Genomic DNA, 17,839 nt, shown 5'->3' with positions numbered 1-17,839 from the left:
CAGGTCATGATCTCGCGGTTCATGTGGCTCTGCACTGACAGCATGGAGCCTGCTTGGGATTCTCTTTCTCCTTCTCTCTCTGATCCTCCCCCACTTGCACTCTCTCTCTCAAAATAAAGAAATAAACACAGGGGCGCCTGGGTGGCTCAGTTGGTTGAGCTTCCGACTTCGGCTCAGGTCATGATCTCACGGTTTGTGGGTTCGTGCCCCACGTCGGGCTCTGTGCTGACAGCTCGGAGCCTGGAGCCTGCTTCGGATTCTGTCTCCTTCTCTCTCTCTGCCCCTCCCCACTTGTGCTCTGTCTCTCAAAATTAAATAAATGTTAAAAAAAATTAAAAAAAAAAAAAAGAAACACAAAATAAAATAAAATAAAATAAAATAAAATAAAATAAAATAAGTAACTGATTCTAGGACCCAATCCTTTCTTTGTCTGTCTTGAGACCAACACCTGCATCTCCCTTCACAAGCTTTGCAACTATCACCACAAATCACTGGCTGCCTCCAACCAGTTGGGGGTTTTGGAGGAGGGAAGGGGACAGGGGTGGAGAGGGCTGGGGGAGACGGGAGTGTGTGTGTGTGGGGGGGGGGGGGAGTGTCAGCTACATTAACATTCACTTTAAGGCAAACACAGCAGCAAAGCTAACAAAGGGCCGGAAATTTAGAGTTCAGTCTGATATTCCTTAAACAGAGTATTGTTCCTCGCACAAGGAGGGGTCGGAGGAAGATGGTCGATGGGGCTGGAATGTGGATTCAATTGGACACTTCCTCCAAGGCGCCTGCCAATGTCTGCAGCCTCGGAGAGAGGGATTTGTTCGGTGGCTGTTGCAACTCTTCTGCCTTGTCTCTTATTATCAGGAATTTGCGGAGCACTCTGGGACTCCAAAATGCCTTGTAAGGATCACTTACAAGCAATGCTTCCACGATGCCTTGAGGATGCACAAGTGGCAAGCCACCATCTCTCTGAGGAAGAGCCAACTAGATGGGGAGGAAGGCCGGGCTTCCCACATCGGCCAGCATCTCAGACACAGAACTGAAACGGCTCACGGTTCATAGCTTCCCACACAGAAAAAGAAGGGGAGAGAAAGGGGACACGGATGAAGGACAACTCTGACACAACACATAAACTTCATAGGAAAAGAACTTCATAAAAAGCTATTTATCAAAAATATTTTGTAATGTGGCGCTGCTCTTTGGGAGTCTAAATCCTATTTACACCTACTGAACTTCCTCTGTGAACAGAGTCTTTCACTCCTCAAGCATTCTAAAAAAAATTTTTTAACGTTTTTATTTATTTTTGAGACAGAGAGAGACAGAGCATGAGCAGGGGAGGAGCAGAGAGGGAGGGAGACACAGAATCGGAAGCAGGCTCCGGGCTCCGAGCTGTCAACACAGAGCCGGACGCGGGGCTCGAACTCATGGAGTGTGAGATCATGACCTGAGCCGAAGCCAGACATTCAACAGACTGAGCCACCCAGGCGCCCCTCCTCAAGCATTCTAAATCAACATGACTTCCCTGTAGAAAGACTTTAAGAGGTGGAGTGTATTTTGAACCACATCTGCTAAAAGGTCTGGAGATGTGCGAAATATCGGGCTTGCCACATCGGGACACGAGCCTCCCGGGGTTTAGTCACACTGAAGACCCGCTGGGGCCAAAGGACGAGTCAGTCCTTCCTACTGGCACTGACATCATGCCTTGGCAGAATGTTCTAGGTGCTCCTCGGCTCCCTCAAATGCCTGGGCAATACCATGTACCTTGCTGGTGCAACCTAGTTTGTATGTTTCACGTGACTACCCATCCATTACTTCCTGCTTGCACCAAAGACAACCTGGGGACACAACCCTCTTTAAGATCCAAGAGAACGTTTTGACAGAGGAGAGGTTCCTACACAACTGGAGGGTGACACCCCAGCCACAGAGAACTTTCTGGGTCTGCTTTTCACGCTCTGTGTCCATGCTCCTCTACAGACCCAAGCAAACTCACATGCTCCCCAGACCCTGATCCAAAACTTAGCTCCTCCTTCAAAGTGTCCCCGCTGCCCCTGGGCAGTGTCGGGGGCAGGCGCTCACGCCTCAACCTGCCCTCCACCCCAGCACTTAACCACCACACAGAAACCATCCATCTGGTGTTTCCATTATCATTATTTCTTCCAGGGAGGGAGCGGGTTCCTGCCGTCTTAGGTAAGAGGATTCCTAGAAGCAGAGCCCCAAACAAGGATTTGGGGGCACATGAGTTACTAAGGAAGTGTTTTTGAGAGAAACCTGTACGCAAGTGAGGGAAGCAGGGCCGGGCCGGGGAAGGAACTGGGTCACCGGGGTCAGCTGGACCCCAGCCATAGCCTGATCCCATGGGAACTCCGGCATGTGAATAACTCCACAGAGTTGTCCCTGCTTCAGACAGGCAGGCCAGGCTTTGCTCCCCTGCGCCAGTCAGCCATCAGCTGAGAGCCCCTCTGGGAGGAGGGTCCCAGGACTGGGAACAGTTCCCAGGACTGGGAAGCAGCTCAGACTCATGAGCAATCCACTTTCTCCCACCACCCTCAGGCTGGGAGGAAGCAGCTGGGGGCAGGAGCCAGCCAGGTGCCGCTGGCTGGAGGCTAAGTTGCAGGAATGGGGGCAGACTTGCCCCAGCTCCGGACCAGTCAAACCCCTGCAGCTGTTGCACAAAAGATCCCTCCCTCTTCCTTTTCACGGACTCCCCCACTCACAGGTGTCTCCAGCCTCCCCAAGAATAAATGAGGGGCCGTGCAAGCCCTTGAAAGTCACCGGCTCAGCTTCCTGTGAGGAAGGCAAACATTAAGCACTCAAGAAGCTCAAGGAGGTGGGAAAAGGCATCCAAAGCTCTCTTCGAAGAGAGCAAGGTCTCCTGTGTTCTCAGCTCTTGGTTGCTCCAGACTCCGGTGCCCTCACTCCCTTCCTGTCAGGGGGCCTGGAGAACACACCGTAGTTAATTCTGGTCTCAGAGCATCCCCGAGACGCTGGCTAATCCCTACCGTTTCTGTTCTGGCCTAGACACAAAGGAACTGAAAAGCCCCCAGAGGGAGAAGGGCAAATGCAGAACAGAAAGGCTGGCAACCCCTGGCAGGAAAGTCGAGAATGAGATAAAGAACCCCACTCTGTTTCCCAAACTCTCTTCCTGGTGGCACGGCAGGAGCCAGGCTTGAGCTCAGCAACCAGGGTAGGATGGGGGCCGGGGGCAACAGCCGGTTTCCAGCACCCAGGCAGTCCCAGTATCTAAGAAAGTACAGCTAGGAGAACGAGACAGGGGAGGGGAGGGCCTGCCGCAGAGAGTTCCCAGGGGGGCAAACCCCACAGAGCCGCCCTCTGACCAACGAGAGGGATGTGCAGTCTGCTAGGCCTCGGCCGAAACCAGGGCAGGAAGGAGAAGCAGCTGCCTTGAGACACAGGACACCTCAGAGGTTCTCATTCTAGCACTCATTAAACTCTCCCTGAGGATGGGGCTCGGGGTGGGGGTGGGGGGTGGGTGGCAAGAGGAGCTGATTTTAAATTCCTGATACCCAGGCTGCAACTCATACTGATGACAGCAGACCCCCTGAAAGGGCCCCAGGCATGACCGCTTTTTTCAAAGTTTACTTATTTTGACTAAGACACAGCATGAGCAGAGAGAGAGGGAGACAGAGAATCCCAAGCGGGCTCCGTGCTGTCAGCGCAAAGTCGGACGCGGGGCCCAATCCCACGAACCTCGAGATCATGACCTGAGCGGAGATCAAGAGTTGGACGCTTAGCTTAACCGACTGAGCCCCCCAGGTGCCCCGCATGAGCAGTTTTAAAGCCTTCGCAGGTGGTGCCAATGTACAACCAGGGCTGAGAACGATCCTAAAGTCCGATAGGGATACAGCTGTGTAGACTGAGGACACCACGAAATGTACCCCAAAGCAGCCTTTCAAAAATGGAAGGAATAGGATCTTCTCAAAGCAAACTAAGTTGGATCTTTAGCACCCCCTCCCCGTTACTAATCTTTCAAAGGGGTGAGGGGACGGTGTAGAGCATCGCAAAGGATCAGTGTGTTCAGGGCCACAGCTAGCTGATGCAAAAGGGCTCCGTCATGCAGGGCACCGTACCGCAGAAGCCAGGAAGCCAGCCCCAGGCTCCAGATACAAAGGAAACGCTCGCTGGAGGCCCACAGCTTCCCCTTTTGGGGCCTGTCCCCACCTCTTCTCTGAGTGCTGCCCTGCCTCCTGGGGACAATCGGGAGCCCCTGGGTTGGAGCAGAAAGTTATCTGACACAGCGCTTCATACTATAGTGTTAAAGACTTTCTCATCAGGTCTCCTGAGAGACTCCGTTTTGTCACCAAGCAGTGGCAGAGGAGATAGTCCCCTTGCATTTCAGCTCCTTGGTATAGGGGCAGGAAGAAGTGTCGATGGCAAACAGGAAACCCCAACCCTATTGCGCCACACGAGGAAGGACACAAGAGTTGTGGCCTGGGACCCTGCCAAGTTCTAGAGATTGCAAGCGATTCCACCTCCTGGTTCCTGAACCTGAACTTGATCCTGTCCCAGACACAGGCAAAATTCAGGCTGCTTGGGAAGGAAATAGGGCACATTTTGCCTTCCACCTGCCTGCTTTATTCAATGAAAGGCCCACTTACTGGCCAGGGCCGTGACCTCTCCGGGACCTGTTCACCCCACTGATCTTCCCCTCTCTGAATGCACTTCCTCTGTCCCCTTTTCCAGGCATTTAGGCCTCCAGTGACCCACCCACACAGCTCTCCCAATCACTCTGCTCGAGAAAGAGTCTGGCACCAAACACTGCCAAGGGACGTAGGGTTAAGGTCAAGTGTCCCAAGTGTATGTACTGCACTTTCTCAGCTTTACATTTGACCGTGAATGAAAGGCTTTGCCAATCGCCACCTCAAAAGCCCGCTAAGCATCAAGAAAGGGGGAGCGGAAGGTATTTGGGAAGAGGCTGGCAGGTGGAAAGGGGCTTAGTGCAAGAGAACTAGCAGAACACTCGTCTCAGGAGGCACCTTGACACCTGTTTCCCCCACAAATCAGGAAAAGAACAATCACAATATTATCACCGTGCTAATAATAAAATACCAAATGCGAATAATAGACAGCTACCCTAAATGAGAGCTTACTATGGGCCACCTAGTATCTGCTTGGACTCATCGAATCCCCACAACAACCCCGTGAAGAAAGAAACCCTAATACCCCCATTTTGCAGATGAAACCAAGGAGGCACAAAGACGCGAAGTAGCTTGTCCCAAAACACACAGCCAGGAAGAGACGGAGCTGGGGTCAAACGTCGGACTGTGTGGTGGAGAAGCTGAAGCCCTCGAGTTCTTGCCGAGAAAGCTTTCTTGAGGGGAAGGGGGAGAAAAGAGTTTTCAGCGACAAATCGGCTGACCCAGCCATGTCCAGAGGGGTGGTTCTCACACTGGAGGGTGTACCTGAATCCCCTGGAGGGCTCGTCACATACAGACTCCTTTCCCCCTCCCCCCCAGTTTCCGATTCAGAACTTCTGGATGGGAGAATGTGCACTCCTCGCGGGCTCCCAAGTGATGCTGCCACTGCCGGTAACAAGGCTCTAGAAGCTTTATCTTATTCCCTACAAGAAAGAACCCATGGGGAAGGCTTTATTTTCACCGTTTTACAGATGAGGAAACAGAAGGTCCCAGAGGTCAGGCAACTTGTCCCAGGTCACAGAGCTGACAAGAAGCCCGGGGCTCCTTCTGTGGTACCCTGGCGAAATGCCAGACATGGGGGAATGGGCTGAGCAGGACAGGCAGGGATAGGCTGGCTTTAGCGGCCAGCCACGGTGGGTCCAGGAGTCCTGGGGAGGGGAGGTAAGTGAGTGAATGGCTGGACAGGCAAGCCGTAGGTAAAGCAGACCCTGCGGGAGCCAGGGATGGAGACCTTGTCCAGGGACCTGGGCACCTGCAGCATCACAGAACCACAGACCCTAAGTCACATCTACCCTCTGTCTAAAGAATGAGCTAGCTTCACAGTCGTGGGTCCCATAGACCACCTGCTCCCCCAGCCCGGAAAAAGCCTGGGGGCCTGACTGATGACAGATACGAGGCCTTTGCTGATGGGAAACTTGGTTCCCATCCCAGGAGGCAGCCCCTGCCTGTCCCACCGTCCAGATGAGCAGCTGAGACTCAAGCCATGCTGGGGTCCCCCCTCAGGCAGCTTGGTGTGCAAAGCCCCTGCTCTTTCCACGGTCGGCCGACAGGGACCCCGGCCTGTTCTGCTCAGGCCTTCCGTGCACTGATCTGAGTCCCCACTGTGGTCGGGGCAGATATGAGGAAATGGTCCTGGGACTCCTGCCAGAAGGGCCTGCCTCCCACTCCACACCAGCGGGCGGGTGGCCAGGTGAGTGACCTGGAAAGTCACCACGGGTACTCACCCAAACAATCACCTCGCAGGCCCGGATGAGCAACTACTTGTTTATAGGAAAGTCCCACCGGCGTCCACGAGCTTTTGACCTTCTGGATGGATGTTTAGGAGGAAATCCAAAGGCCCTTAGGCTCCCATCAGAGAACCAGGGTGTTGGAGCAGGACGGAAAAAAAAGGCATTAAGGAGGTAAAAAAAACGCACGCATGCGTGTGTGTAGAATTTAGACTCTGGCTCAGAGAAACTAAAGACTTAGAAATCTAACCCTCCAATCTGACAGACCTGCCGAGGAAGGGCCTGGTTACATCCACCTCCCTAAAGCAGCACCTTCGTCATCTTTAACCAGAAGGGCCTCACCAAGATTACCCCCTGCAGGGGCTAAACTCCAACAACTTGGGAAACTCTCTATGGCTGACTTGGCCTGAGGAAAAGAACGGGAAGTTGGTGGAGGAAACACTGGCCCTAACCAGGCAAATAAGACAGCATTTCTTGACCTGCATCTCTCAGAACCAAGAGCTATTTTATAGGGTAGCTTAATGTTGTACCTCGGGAAGGGTGAATTAGGCTTTCCTCCAGCCCAATAATGATGGGGTTTAGGTGGAGCCCCGACCCACGGGGAGGGCCCAAGTTCTGGATGAGTCCTTGCCCTTGGGGCCCCCACTCGCTATCTGTGGTTAGCATCTCGGCTCTGCGGGGACGTGCTGACCGATCTGGGCAGGTGAGGAGGGGCTGCCTTCAGTTCCCTGTTTCTGACAAGCACAGGTTTCTTTCTGGCCACTCTTCCTGTTTACTGAGTGATTTCTCTGAGACCCATCTCTGACCTCACTTCCCCTTCCTCAGGGAACCCCAGCAGTTTTTCCTTTTTTGGTGCTCTAGGCTAAGATTCTGAGTTTTGTGTGCAGAGATCTTGGGGTTTCTGCTCCTGGCTACCCGGGGCCAGGACTGGAAACCCAAGAGCCAGGAGGGTGGGCCTCCTTCACCCCACCCACTCCCCAAGTTGGGCAGGTTCCTTGCACTTCAGAAGCAGTAAGGAAGGGACAGCAAAGGAAGAATCCAATGTGTGCTGGGCCCTCCCTGGGGGCAGCCATGGTGGGGCATCTTACATCCACCTTCCTTTAACCCCCTTAACCCCCTGTGCGTGTGGAAAAATTCACTCTCACGCAGCAGATCTCAGACCCGTCCTACTACCAGGAGAGATGGCTCATCTGGGGGTTTCCAGAACATTTCCAGGAGGCTGAGGGGAAGTTTTCCACAAAACCACATTCACACCCTCTTCTGCCTGCCCTACAGCCAGCCAAATGACCCTAAAGAAAAATCAACAGCGTGAAAAACAGGACTTCTCCTCAACATGGGCTTCAAAGGCCATCTCTGTAAAATCTTTACACTTCCCCGACTGTCTAGGATTAAAAGAGCAGCCTCCCACGGGGCAGAGAGGAAACAGACAGGGCCAGGTAAAGAAACTTCCAGAGTCCAGTGGGCAAGTCTGTCCTTCCCAGACCTACATCCTATGGCTGACCCCCTGGAGAGCCTGACAGGCCCTTCCGGGAGCTCACTTACCAAGAAAGTTCAAGCTTTTCCCACAGAACAAGGTGTTCCAGAGAAAAGCCACGTGATCCACTCCCGTGACGCCTGAACACGTGACCTGGTTTCCCAATTCTGGGTCCTGAAGCTTCCCGACCCCCTCTTACCTCAGACTCAACCTGAAGCTGAAGCATACACACCATCTCCCCTGTTCCCCACCCCACTATACCATGTGCCTGATTATCTTGTCACAGGCATAAGAAAGTAATCCTTATCCCAAATGTCTGTATGACCAGCTGTAAGATCCCGTATGGAGCTTTAGGAAGAGGGCACCGACTATCTAAGGCTACCACCCATGTCTCCAGAGCACTTGGGGCCTCATGGACCCCCACCAACTAAAGTCCTCCCTGCATGCCAGGCAGGTCACCCTGCCTATGGACAGAACATTCAGCAGCCATAACCACAGCCACCATGGTGGGCATTGAGCGGGTCAAGTTGAGCCTCAGAGCCCGGAACACACAAAGGATGCTTGAAACTGAAATGTGGAGGATCTCATTCTCAATCTTCAAGGAAGATGGCCTCAACAACTCACCTCTACCTGGTTTGGACCTCACTCACTACAGGACAGCTCTTACGTTCAAGGCACAGTGAACCCCAAGACTGTAAGTGGAATAGGGGCTGTGGGAGGCTTGAGGGTAAGGAGTGGGAAGCTAATGTTCAATGGGTAGAGTCTTTGTGTGGGATGATGGAAAAGTCCTGGAAATGGATACTGGTGATGGTTGGATAACAATGGGAATGCACTTAATGTCACTGCTGTTGTCTGAATGTTTGTGTCCCTCCACATTCATATGTTGAAATCCTAACCCAAAATGTGATGGTATATGGGGCGCCTGGGTGGCTCAGTCGGTTAAACGTCCGACTCCGGCTCAGGTCATGATTGCACCGTCCGGCCCGTGAGTTTGAGCCCCGCGTTGGACTCTATGCTGACAGCTCAAAGCCTGGAACCTGCTTCAAAGTCTGTATCTCCCTCTCTCTCTCTGCCCCTCCCCCACTCATGCTCTGTCTCTGTCTCTCTCAAAAATAAATAGACATTTTTTAAAAAACTTAAAGAAAAAAACACGTGATGGGATGAGGAAATGGGGCCTTTGGGTATGATTCATAGGGGTGACTCCACCCTCATGAATGGGATTGGCACCCCCATAAAAGAGATCTCATGGAGCCCCCCCCATCCTTTCTGCCATGTGAAGGTATAATGCAAAGTCAGAGACCTGGAAAAGGCTCTCACCCGCCCATGGTGACACCCTGACCTTGGACTTCCAGCCTCCAGAATCATGAGAAACACATTTCTGTAGTTTTTAAGTCACTCAGTCGGTGATATCACATTACAATGAACCCAACGGACTAGACAGCCCCTGAACTGTACACTTACAAGGGATAAAAGGGATAGATTTTATATTATGTATATTTTACCATAATTAAAAATAAAAAATATAAATATTTAACTTAAAAAAAGACTAAGATCGGGGCGTGTGGGTGGCTCAGCTGGTTAAGCGTCTGACTCTTGGTATCGGCTCAGGTCATGATCTCGCAGTCATGAGATCGAGCCCCACATCGATGCTTGGGATTCTGTCTCTCTCCCTCTCTCTCTGCCCCTTCCGCACTCACGCTTTCCCTCGCTCTCAAAATAAATAAATATTTTTTTTAAAAGACGAAGGTCAGTATCTCCCCAAATTTCACCAGAAACAATCACTATGAACATTTTGCCGTACATCCTTCCAGAGACAAATATAAAATAGAGGGTATGATACATTTTACAAATAGCACAGTTCAGTAACCTGCTTTTTAGAAATATATTTTTCCACAGGAATAGATGCACATCTGTACCCTGTATTTTCTGTGGCCACACAGTATTCCAGCGTATAGATATGCGGGTCTTCCCTTCCATCCAGAAGTCGAGCGTTCCTGTGAAACTTTTGTGAGCCGAAGTCGTATAAAGCAAAGAAGCAATTCCCATGAATTTGTATGGAAAAAATTTTTAGCACTCCTAGACCCCAAAAAGAACCTCTCTTAGGCTTTTCCGACACCTCAGGTCACATCTTGCTAACGGATACGCAAAATAAATTGAAACAAGCACAGGTGCTCACAAACCCAGTTCAAAGCTCTGAGGCTCGATGCCGACATGCTGAGTGTTGGGCCCAGGGAAGGAGCCTGGTGGGACCACTCTCAGGGCTCAGGTTGTACGTAGCCTCTACATTAGTTTGCTGCAAAACAAACACTGAACGCTATTTTTGCTTTTCGCCTATTTTCATAAAAGTGAAAATCCCCTTCAGATTTCTTTCTGCTAGAAAAAAACAGGTACAAAGGTAGATCTTTCATAAAAGCCAAGCAGCATAAAGGCAAAGAACTTTCAAAAAGCGAGGGATACCTGTACCATAAGAACAAGCTTCCTTTTGTTGGGATTTAGTCTCCATTTTGGTGGTTGTTATTATTACAAATAATGGTGCAAGGGACATCCCTGTGCACGTATTTTCCTGCACCTGTCCAATTATACCCTTAGGGTAAGACTTCCTACCAGTGGCATTGCTGAGTCAGGGACTCCCTCAAGAGGACTGTCAACCGAGACTTAGGAGTAAAACCGCACCAGGGATGCTGGATTCTGTCATACGAAAGTCTCCTTCTCCATGTGGACTTCTCTTGGCTTTCACTTGGAGGTCTGTGACATTGCACTGTGGTTCAGGAAAGCGGGGACAGTCTTCCAGAAGACACCAGCTCCTCTCTCCCCACCACCCAGGCCTCCTCAGGGGACACGCCATGCCTGTGTCATGAAGAGAAACCGGTACACAAGGAAGGCAGAACGTGGCTGGGCTAATCTCTACTGAATTCCCTTTTGCCAGCAGGGAAGACCACAGCAAAAGGCTCTAACGGGGCCCAGTGCTGAGTGCCCTGTGGTGCACAATAGAAGTATGGTCACATGAAAGATTCTCCTTTGTGAAAGGTTTTGTTTTTGAGTGGACGCAAGACGAATGCAGTGGACTCTTCCTAAAGAGACCCAGGGGCAGAAGGATCTAGTGGAAGCGTCTAATTCTTTACCCCGGAGATGGGGAAACTGAGGCCCTGAAAGACAACAGCATAAACATTTCAATAGTCTTTGAGTAAACCCCAGAAGCATCTCACACAGAGTGATTCAGCCGGCTGTTCAAGGGCAGAGCTTGAACATACCCCAAACTGTGGACGCCTCGCACAATTCTTACCCTCCTTACTTCGTATACAAAATTGAAAATTAAGATCACTGAGGCCACATCCCAGCTCGGTCATGGTCAGCTACGAACTGGAGCTGCTCCTACTGGCTCTCAAGGGCTGACTATGTACATCTCTTCCCGACTTAGTGTTCACGGCGCCATGTTGGTAACTTGAAATCAGCCGCGGTGGGAATACTTACACTATAGAAATCAACAAATACTGCAAAGCAGGGCTTCCCCCCAACCTCTAGAGAGTCAGTTGTTCAAAATGTATCACTGGTCACAGCTTAGGTGTGAAAGCCATGAGCAGATGAGCTCAGTTTCCTCTCCTCACCTAAGGATAGCTTATTTCCAAAGCATTGGCCATTCATGGGCCATCATAATACCTGCTCCCAAATCCACCACGGCCCCTTCTATGTTAATCAATGAGCAGCAAATGTCTGCCTGAATGCCTGCTCTGTGCCAGGCTCCTGTCTGAATGCACATCACAATATCACGGTGAGACAGTTACAGTTTCCATCTTACAGTTAGGGAAACTGAGGCTCAGAGACTTTAAATTACTGTTTACATTTACCGGTAAATGACTGTGAACTAAATCCTATCCTGGGTTGGTTTCCCCTGGAAGTTGACCCTCAAATAAGAATCTGAGTGCAAGTGGAAGAGGGCTGGGAAAGTGAGACAGGGAAGGGACAGCAGCCAGTGAAGGGAGCCAGTTACTAGGCAACTCTGACGGCACAGCACGTGCCCCTAAGTCACCCCAGCAGAGATGTGAGGGAACTGGGGTATTTATCACCTTCTCTCGTCAGTCACTGGTTGAGGCCAACGGAACATGGGAAGGATGCTGACAGCATCTATTACATTGCCCGGTATCATGCAGCCGAAAATGTTAAAACCACATTCAAACTCCAAATCCAATATTCTGCATTACTCTTTTAGAAATGAGCAGTTAGGGGCGCCTGGGTGGCTCAGTCGGTTAAGCATCCGACTTCGGCTCAGGCCATGATCTCATGGTTCCTGAGATCGAGCCCCACGTCTGGCTCTGTGCTGACAGCTCAGAGCCTGGAGCCTGCTTCGGATTCTGTGTCTCCCTCTCTCTCTGCCCCTCCCCTCCCTCTCTCTCTAAAATAAACAATAAAAAAAATAAAAATGAGCACTTAATCTAACAAACACAAAATCTCACAATCTAACAAAAAACAAAATCTCACAAATCTAACTGAGTGCCCAGTATGGGTAAAGCACCGTGCTGGTCAACTAAACCTATCTTGCCAAATCACTTGGGGTTGAGATGCCCAAGGACAGCACAAGGTAGCTTCTTGTCAAGTTTTATCAATGGAATGAATAGGCAAAGTCCTTCTAAGTCACTTTGCTCATCCCACGGGAATTAGCCAAGAGCCCCTCCCCACCCCCCTACTTCTGGGAAAGGTTTCCTTCCCTGATTCAGCCGCAGCTGACTTGGGCAGGAGTTCTGCATCCTCAAGCTGTCGTCCCAAGCAGCCGCGCCAACCTGTGATTACAGGCTCCAGAGTCTGCCTGCCATCTCAGGGCTGATCAAAAATGACCCACTGGACGCCCCGCTGGCCGAGTCTGGAGGACGTCCCTGTTTACTGTGCCCACTTCCCTCCATTCTCACACAGACATCTCCTCCAGGGGAGCCCGGAGGCAGGCCAAAGAAATGAAACCAGCAATCACAGGCCTGTGGGAGATTACCCCACCTTAAGGACTTATTTAAAATTCTTCTGGAGATGCGGGGAGGTGCTTAAATAGGGCAGTGGGTCATTAGGGTAAATCACTGGACCCTACTGTAAAGAGTGGTGGCAGAAGCAGGGAGGTGGCAGAAAGGGACCGCCGCCCCAGTTCTGTAAATCGCGTGGTCGCAGCTCTCAGCAACTGTCTTGAAAACAGAGAGACTGGACGTCTTCTGTTCTGAGCACACCGCGGAGACCTGCCCAGCTTCTCACCCTGGGGGAGAGAAGGAGACACAAGGCAAATCCCAGTCCATTTCCTAGCCTCTCAGCAGAATTCGCTGGCAATCTCGTCCTGCCTCCACACACCCTCCCGGTGAGGACACTTCCTGCCCGAGTACCCGGGGAGGACCGAAGGCAAGAATCAGGCCAACGTTCTTTTGTGCTTTGGGACAGCCTTTGGCACTCCAGCGGAGGTGCCAGGATGTGCGGTCCTGGGCACGGCTCCAGCCAACTCTCTCGGCCATTCCTAAGCAGCTCACGCACCGAAGGCAGACACGAAGCCTGGCTCTGGGGCCCCGGAAAACAGACGAAGAAATCAAAGCAAAACCAGTGGGTGACTGACAGGCCCCAGGTAGGACAGCGCATCTGAGAACAGGGGGGGTTGAGGGACTGAGAAGAAGGTCGTACACCACTCCTAACTAACTTCCAAGACAACACAAACCGGAGAGAGGTCCTGGAGCCCCAAACAGAAGCAGTGCAGACATGCAGAGAGGCAGGCGGGCTCTGGAGCCCCCGTGGCAGAATGAGACCCCCTCGGGAAGGTGGGGATGCTGCCAGGGGAGGAACACAGGCGCAGGTGCACATGCCCTGGCCCACGCAGTCAGGTGCAGAGGGCACACACCCCACCTTCCCCTGGAGGGGGGCAGGCCTGGGGGCTCCAGGTCCCCCGGCCCCCTTTCAGCCCGGCTCCCCGAAGATACCCCTCATTTTAACCGATTTCACCAGCACAAAAATAAGGGCGAGGAACATGGGATATATCTGGGCTACCCGCCCCCCGCCCCCGCCGCTAGATGATCCTGCCTCTCAGTACGGCACCCCTGCTCTCCTGTCTTCTGAAGGAGGGGCAAGACTCCCCGCTCAGCGTCCCCAGCACAGAGAATCCCCAACTGTCCCAGCCCACCCTCCCAGGTGCCCAGGCAGGCTGTATCTACGGCTTCCTCTCCTTCTTCCAGGGCAAGAACTATCTGCCGTCTTTCCCAACCTACCCCACCTCTCCCAGCTCAGCCACCAACTGAGACCTTCTTGTAGCCTCCCGCAGCCCAGCAGGCTGCAGCAGTTCCCAGGCGTCAGGCTGCCTGATCCAGAGCAGAAAGCTGGTGCCCACCCTCACTTTGCCACTCCAGGGTCGCTGCTCCCAAGTGGGCACCTCCCAGGCTGACTCCACATTTAGTCCCTGGGACACTGCATTTGGACACAAGCTAAAAACAAAACAAAACAAAAACAAAAATAACCCTCAAAATAACCCATATCTCTTAGCAGTGAGAACTTTCTTTAATTCCTCAGACCACCTGCAGAAAAAGTTCCCAGGAAATAAATGTGGATTGATAAGTAAAATAAATCCAACCCCAGATTCCTCCTCCAGATGCTCTGGCAAGAAGGCCCCTGGCTCTGAATCACAGCTGTTTAAAAGAATCATTGTTTCTAATTCTTTCCTCCCATTGTACCAAGATCAACTGTGGCAGGAACAGAGTCTCACTCCAGGATGAATTGTTATTTGTCAGCTCACTGGTTCAAACTTTCATTCATCACATTAAGGTACTTACTATAAACCTGGCCAACACTAGTCACAGCCTCTCTCCTCTGGGAGAACCCGGATTCCGGACACCTGGGAAGCCTAGGGCTCAGCTCCTGCTGTCACTGAGGCGCAGAGGTGCTGTGAACAACCCAGCACCCACAGAGAGCCCCAGAGTAAGATGGAGCCCTCTGTCTCCCCGCCCGGCCACCTCGCCTCTCTGTGCTGTCCCCAGGGCTTTCCCAGCTTAAGAGCTGAATGCAAAGCAGGCGCCCGAAATGCAGAAGTACCCGGGTCGCCTAAGGCACCTGCCTCTCTCGGGCGAGAGAGAACGCGAAGCCGCGGTCCCCCACGACCTCAGCACTAGCTCCGTAGGCGGGCGGGGAGACCGCAAAAGGGAAGTGCCACGAGGACCGAGGGCCCCGGGCCCCTGCGCCCTCCGGGAGGAGCCTCGGGCGCGCCGCCCGCCCGCGCTGGGTGCTGGAACCCGCCTCTGGGGAACCGTCCGTTGGGCAGGGAAGATGGGGACCGGGCTGGGGTCGGGCACTCCCAGCGCTGTCCGGGCCTGCCAGCCTTGCACCTGCTGCCCGGCCCCAGCTCACCACGGAGTCCCGGGGCCCCGAAGAAGGGGTGGGGGCGCCTTCCTGTCGCCGCCCCTGGCGCGGAGAGAAGGAAGGACCCCCAGGGGTCTCGGGGAAAGACGAGCTTGGGACCACAACTTTCTCCGACCAGAAGGTGGGCGTGCAGGGGTTGGCGCCCACGCGCCCCCCGGGGAGTCCGCACGCCCAGGAACCCCGGCGGTCGGGGGAGGAGGGAGGAGACCAGGGCAGCCGAGGACTGAGGCGCTGACCTGGACCCGGCTGGGAACACCGCGGGAAAACTTTCGGCGAGGCTGGAGGGAGGCGGGGGAGAGAGGACCGGCCCGCGCCCGGCACCTTGCGCCCCGCATCCCGCGCCCGCTGCCCCGCGCCCCGAGCCTTGCCTGCGTCCCCAGCCGGCTGCATCGCCCGCGGAGTTGAAAAGTGGGGGTGCCTCGGCGGGGGCGGGGGCGTTGCTCCAGCGCGCGCCTGGGTCAGCGATCCGCGGGCCCGGCTCAAATCCAGTCGGGCAGCGCAGGCGGCGGCCGCGCGATTGGGGGTCGAGCGCCCCGCCCTCCTCGCCTCCCCTCCGCCCCTCCCGCCCCCCTGCCTTTATCCGTCCCTACCGCGTCGGATCGGCCTCTCTCCCCGCCTTTCTCTAGCTCTCCATCTCTCCCCCGCCCCTCTTCCCTCGCCTTTCTTCCTCCCCTCCTCTCCCGCCGTCCCTCCCTCCTCCCTCCTCCCCTCCCCCTGGGGGGCGGAGCTTCTCCCCTCCCTCCCAGACAATGCTGGAGCTGCGCGTCCCCCCTTCCCAGCTTGAGAGTCGGGGCTCCGGCTGCCGGCGTCTCTTCCGGGCTGGGGGTGGGGGCGACAGGGAGGGGGTAGGAGTGCAGGGGTGGGGAGGATGGGCTGGCTTCCCTCACCCCGTTCGGCCGCCGCCCTCTTCAAGCCGGATGGAATCTCGGCCCGAGCCCCTTGGCTCGCCCCGCGCTTGTGACAGCCACTCTCAGGGAACAGTCACGCTGCCCCTCAGAGCCCACCTCGAGCGCCCCGGATTCCCCAGAGGATGTGGGATTCATTTCCTAACCCTCCCACCCCCTTATTCCAAAAAGGGTTTGAGCTGAGCAGGGGCTAAGCAAGGCCCCTTCGACTGACGGGTGGGCAGACGTGACGGTGAAGGAGGCCAAGTTTCTTTGTCCACCTCTCACCTCCCTCTCTCATCCATCCCTGGACTTCCTGGGGCTCTCAGCACCCCAGCTGCGGGGCCCCTTTTCTGTTCCCTTCCTCTTATCATAATTCTCCCCCCACATACAAACCCCACCCCTGCAGGGTGAGTCTCCGTGCCAAAAAAGGGGGCCTGATGGTTAATGGGGAGCCAACCCCAGGGTACAGCCGGCTCTGCCCTCCTGGAAGCCAAGCATTCTTCACTAAATTCATTGTTTGGATCTTGGAATGTGTCTCCCTTAGAAACAATGTTATAAATGGTGATGTGCTTCCCAGCCCAGCCACAAAAGCCTTTGAACCCAAAATGCAGCTGTAGGGTGGTGCTCAAAACTGTGTCAGCTACCCTGGAACAAGGAGGCCACTGATCAGCGTTTTCTGGAGGGGAAAAAAAAAAAATTATCTACTTGTACTATCCCCTTGACCTATAAACACAAAGCTCTCCCATTAATATCCTCCCCTACCCTTCAGGCAGAACTCTGTACTGGCAAGCTTCTTTGGTTTGCAGGTTAACATGAACACCATGGGGGGTAATATATTGAGGACATGGCGCTCGCTCTATGACCTCGAGGTCAGAACTGCAGGGAAGAGCTCTGTTAGAGGCAAATCCAGAGCCTGGAGGGCTCCCAGGAACCCAAAAGTCTTCTCTAAGGGGCCAGCTCTTCCCTTCCATCGTAGACTGGCCTTCCCTACACCCCAGGCACATGACTGAGGGGGCCCCCATTTCCAGCAGGAGAGGCTGGAGCTCCCCTATGGAAGACTGCAGCCCGGTGAAGCTACAGACCGGTAGTCTCTTCGACTCCAGTCTCCCAAGAGAGCAGTTCATTGGCCCAGCTTGGGTCAGGTGACCACTCTATGACCAATCAACTGGGGTGCGGGACTCCTAGTGCACAAATTGGACTGCTATGTTCCCCGCCCCGAGGCTCTGTTTACAACACAATCCAGGGGCGCTTGGGTGGCTCAGTGGGTTAAGCTTCTGGCCCTGGGTTGGTGCGTTCCAGCCCAGCGTTGGGCTCTGCTGACGTCTTGGAGCCTGGAGCCGGCTTCCAATTCTGTGTCTCCTTCTCTCTCTGCCCTTCCCTGGCTCGCTCTCTCTCTCTCTGAAAAATAAACATTAAAAAAAAAAATTAAAACACAATCCATTCCCGTCTACTTATATTTTCACCTTGGTGAATAAATTGATTCAGTAGTTCAAGATACCAGAAAACTTTTTTTTTTTTTTTCCCATCAGTTTCCCACACAGAAGCCACAGAAGAGAAAGGAATATGTTCTCATCCTTCCAGGTGGTGTAGGGACAATACCGCTGTAACAGGCTTAATACTTTGCAGATATTCAACTGACACATGTTTTCTTGCCACCATCCACCTCTGGGGACTGCACCAAGAGGCCCGTAAGAGGCCTGTGGCCCCAGGGAAGCAGCAGATAAGCTTGTCTAGAACCCATTC

General features: G+C 53.4%; 1 protein-coding gene across 5 annotated transcripts in view; it reads right to left on the bottom strand.

Annotated features, from left to right (window-relative positions):
- RASSF2 (Ras association domain family member 2) overlaps nt 1–15,869 on the bottom strand; it is a 43,946-nt gene extending 28,077 nt beyond the window's left edge. The window contains exons 1-2 of one of the 5 annotated variants that reach the window (XM_078444242.2): nt 6,371–13,966; nt 5,173–5,320 (exon numbers count right to left, since the gene is read on the bottom strand). The gene's annotated coding sequence lies outside the window, so the exon portion shown is untranslated. The other 4 variants (XM_060613010.3, XM_060613028.3, XM_060613000.3 and 1 more) reach the window with 4 other exon arrangements.
- Between the last annotated feature and the right edge of the window lie 1,970 nt (nt 15,870–17,839).

The sequence above is a fragment of the Panthera onca genome, chromosome A3 (genome assembly GCF_046562875.1).
Source record: "Panthera onca isolate mPanOnc1 chromosome A3, mPanOnc1 haplotype 2, whole genome shotgun sequence".
NCBI classification, from domain to species: Eukaryota; Metazoa; Chordata; class Mammalia; order Carnivora; family Felidae; genus Panthera; species Panthera onca.
Note: the sequence above shows the minus strand (reverse complement) of the source record. Positions and strands in the feature narration are given on the sequence as shown.